Below are 4,679 nucleotides of genomic sequence, written 5' to 3'. Positions count from 1 at the left end.
GTAACTTGGGTTTGTGGGTGTGTGAGTAGAAGTCAGTGTCCCTTGCCTTGCTCCGTCATCCATTCAGTCTTTCAGGAAAGGAAAAGGTTGGAACAGACTCTTGCTACTCCAAACATGGCCTATGAGCTTGCAGTTGTCATTGCTTGAGAGCTTCAGAGAGGTTTCAGGCTCCTAGAACTGAAGCCTATGGAGTAGAGATCTGAGAGTCTATGTTTATTATACGGCTCTCTAGAAAACTGTCAAGCTGAAGGTTGAGAGGCAGTTGAAAAGTAGTTGAAAAGTTCAAACCCCTGGCTGTGTCTCAGGACCATTTGTGCATGAGGAGGTTACATGTACTCTTTCCTCCTGTCTTGGGGCTCCTCCTCCCCTCAGTTCTGAGCACTGGAGATGTAAGGTGCTCTGAGAGAAGTAGGATGACCAGCAGGAGGCGGCAACCACTGTCATGGCCGTGCCTGTGGGGTAAGAATACATATGACCAAGGGGTTGATAAGTTCTGGCTCTACAGAGCTAGAATGCAATTCTATAGAATATGTTTCCTGTGGGAAGGGCTTCCAAGGCTAGCCCCCAGATGCTTTCAGACCCACAGCAGGCTGAATCTCAGCTCACCTGCTCCATAGGATGGACCATGGGATCAGAAAGGGAAGGAAGCAGGGGAAGTCAGCGAAGAAGAGGGACTTACATCTTGCAAGGACTCAAAGCACGGGACAAATGTAACAGTTATTTTTCTTGTTGCTGTGAGCAAATACTTGACAAGAAGCAAATTAGGGAAGGAAGGGTTTGTTCTGACTCAGTTTGATGCTACAGCCCACCATGATGGGGGAAGGCATGGCTGCAGGAATGTGAAGCATTTGTTCACCTTGGATCTACAATCAGAAAATAGAAAGAGAAGGAAGCTGGCATTCTCCTTTTTATTCAATTAGAGACCCCAGTTCATGGGATGGTGCACCTACATTTAGGGTCTCCTTACTTCTGTGAACCCAGTTAAAGCTCTTACAGACATTTCCAGAGGTTGGTCTCCTAGGTTGATTTTTGATCTTGTAACGTTGACAATCAATATTGACCTTCATAGTTAGGTTTCAGCTGCTTTCCTCTCTAAGGAGGCAGTTTCTACAGTGGTCTGCATTCCCTCTGCACCCCATCTCTTTGTTTGCAACTTACCTATTCTCTATCAGTGCACCTTCCCAGGCCTGCTCTGAGCACAGGCACATGCCTGTCTCCCTTCTCCCTGCCCTCCTCGACCTGAAATCCACAAGTCTGGAGCTGCATGTAGTAGAGGCCAGGTTGTTCCTGATCTTCATATCAATAAGGGCACCTAATCACCGAGGGTGAAGGATTGTGGAGGTTTGGGCTTGAGTGTAGCCTAAGATGAAGTAGGTAAAGAGACCCCACTCCGTGTAGCTTACCTTTTCTCAGCTGCTGTGGGGAAGCCAGTCAAGCAACAAGGACAAGAAGGCAGTATAGAGCAAACACCAGCAAAACTAGCCCAGCTCACCTTCAATGCTCCTAATCTAACTCTGTCCAGGGAGGATGCTGCAGACCTCAGTAAAAGGAAAGGAGAACCATAATCCTCCTAGGGTCGTGGCCAAGCGCAAGGGAATATGGATAGCAACAGGTGGCAGGATCCAGCCATAGGAGCTATGGGAATTCAGTGGGGCAAAGGCAGCTCAGGTAAAGGACGGCTCTGATAAGAAAATGATAGCTTGGGCAGACCTGGCAGAGCCTTGAGTCTGAAAACAAATTCAAGGTGTTGGTCCTGGAGCCCAGAAGCTATGACAGTTGGTGAGATGGGAAGGTGAGGGTCAGGGTCCTGAAGTTCTTTTCCATCTCCAGGGACATCCCTATGTGGCTGACAATCTGAACAGCACTTTGTCCAATACGAAGCCACATCACAGGCTCAATGGGCTGCTTTAGGAACTGGTTTCCTTGCCTCCTGCCATGTAGAGTTTCTAAAAGGAATTTCCAGAGCTTCCCAGGCCCTTGGGGCAGGCTCGACCTCTTGTTTAGAGGGTGTGGGCTAGAAGAATGACCAGCAAAGAGCTTTGGGGAGGAATAGCTAATGTTCTGGGGGACAACTAAAACCATTTGGGGTTTGAGGGTGACACCAAGGCTGATAAAAATATCAAAAGCAGGTATCTATCCATCACTGCTCTTCCAGATCTGATGACTGCCATCTGATTATGATAAACTCTGGTGAGGAACGTAACTGTCTGCTAAGTAAATCACTTACTTAAGAACCATGGGTTGGCAGAGCCTGAATCCTAGCAAATGAGCACTGAGCTCTGAAGAGTGCAGGGCACCCACACCTTCCCTTTTCCCGCTCATACCTGCTCATACTCCGACCAGCCCTTCTGGACTCCTGGGTCCTTGAGCAAGTCTACTCCTTTGGACAATCTGGGTTTAGCTCATCTGACTGGGTGTTGGAACTGGATATCAGCATTTTTCCCATGTGGGTTTGAGATGTGATTGTATCCTCTTTCCAGAGGAATGGATAATCCTGGGCTGTGGATACTGACCCAGACAAGTGGGTGCAGAATTAAAACACCCAAGGCTCTTTTTTTTCAGGTCTAATCTGTCCTGCTCATGTTTTAGGAGGCTCATGGGCAAAGCGTAGGTGGGATAGACAGTGACAGAACCCATAGCAATGAAGCATCGAGACTCCCAAGAGTCAAATCTGAAAGAGGCATAGGACACCCTCAAGAGCTGCTGGCTGATGGTCACCACAGTGGAGAGGTTACTCTTGGCTAACACAGGCTTTCCAAGATGGTGGTGACAGTTACCAGTATGAAAATGGTGGTAGACAGGAGGTCTGCAGGTTTTCTAAATTCCTACCCTGACCTTGAGTCTCTGGTTTCCCTTATGCCCCAAGTGGCTTCTTCCTTGAGCAGGATAAGGGCTGAGGTTGCTCTTTTTGGGGGCCCTCAGACCAGTCCAGTTCCTTTTTATGGGTAAGGAATACTGAGGTTCAGAGCACAAGAGCTTTGCATGAGCACATGGGTGTGTGTGTGTGTGTGTGTGTGTGTGTGTGTGTGTGTGTGGTGTGTGGTGTGTGTGTGTGTGTGGTGTGTGTGTGTTTGTGTGTGTGACAACGTTGGTTGGCATCATCAGGCACAATACACATGTATATTTGTTTTACACAGGGTCTCTCATTGGCCTGGAACTTAGAAAATAGGCTAAGTTGGCTGGCTGGACAGCAAGCCCCAGAGTCTCCTTGCTCCCAGAACAGCTAGCTATTCTATCATACCTGTCTGCTTTGTTGTTTGTTTGTTGTTTTTAATTGTAGTTTCTGGGGATTGAATTCAGATCCTCATGCTTGCAAGGCAAGCACTTTACTGACTGAACCATCTCCCAGGGCTGCTTTCCAATTGTATACTATCCACGTTGGGTCAGGGACAGCACACATCTAGGGATAGCCCTAACTCTCCTACAGTCTGCCTGACATCTACCCCTCCACGCACACTCCCTTACTGGACTGACTCCACTGTGGGGGCATCCAAGCACTACCACCAGGGGAAAGAAAGTTTCTGTTAGCCTGAAAGCAAAGCTCAGGAGCAGGAGGCCCTGAGTGTGCCTGTGGAGTTTGGAGCTCCTTCAACTTCAGGACTAATTGCAGAGAGACGGTGGGCGGGCTCTTGGCAAGCGATTAGCTGTCCCACTGCATGAATAATTTGCATAGAAAATGCTTTATTTTGGCAATCTATTAAAGGGCCCACAGTGCTGGGGCTTATCGCAGCCTCGCAGCAAGGCAGAGGCTTGGCTATCTCGTTAAGTTCTGTTGATGCATAACAATTTGAAATGGGCACAAGCTAGTATGACATTTAAAGATGCCTTCACTTAATTATATTACACAAACATGGGGTTGTTTATCCTTGAGAATAAAGTCTTTTTGAAGTCAAAGTTGGCATGTGCATAAAGGAGGGCATTTTAACTGATTTTTCAAGAGGGGGCCTCCTCACTTCAGACTTTGGGGAGGGCGGTGCTCTGTTTCCTTAGGGCCTTGTAACACAGAGGGTTCTATGGCTGGGATGCAAGCTTTGAGATCCATTCTTTAGTTTTCCTTCTTTTGGGGTGGCCTACAGTTTGGTGCTGAGTACAGTATTGTGGAGAGAAAAGCTTATTAGAGCAAGGAAAAGAGACTGGCTGTGTGACCTTGGGTGAGCACATTCCCTTCTCGGAGCCACATTGCCTACTGTGTAGCACTTAGGCTAGCTTTTTCTCTTCAAAGGCAGCTGGCAAGCCTCAGCCTATTTTTGTTTCCCCTTCTCCACTCTCTTCACATTGAGTACGTCCGACAGATGCAGTCTTGGCTGACAACATGGCTCAATTGATAGTGTTGGCCTAGCATGCGCAAAGCCCTGGGTTCAGGTCCCTGCACTGCATAGACTAGGTTATGTGGCACATGTCTGTAATTTTAGTACTTGGGCAGGAGAATCAGGACTTCAAGGTTGGTCTCAGCTACACAGAGTTCAAGGTCAGCCTGGAATACATGAAACCTTGTCTTAAAAACAAAACAACAGCAACAAATGCAGCTTTTTGTTGAGAATCACAGGGAATTCAGGGAGCCCATTGTGCTTTCTGGGGACTGGGCTCATGCGGGAGGAGGGAAACGGAAGGGCACACAGCTATAGCAGGCATTGGTATGCTTTTGCTCTGCCAAGTCAGAAGACCCAGGAGACTGCAGA

This window comes from Rattus norvegicus, chromosome 1 (assembly GCF_021556685.1).
Source record: "Rattus norvegicus strain SHRSP/BbbUtx chromosome 1, alternate assembly SHRSP_T2T, whole genome shotgun sequence".
NCBI lineage: Eukaryota > Metazoa > Chordata > Mammalia > Rodentia > Muridae > Rattus > Rattus norvegicus.
The sequence above is the reverse complement of the archived record's forward strand: the minus strand, read 5'-3'. Positions refer to the sequence as shown.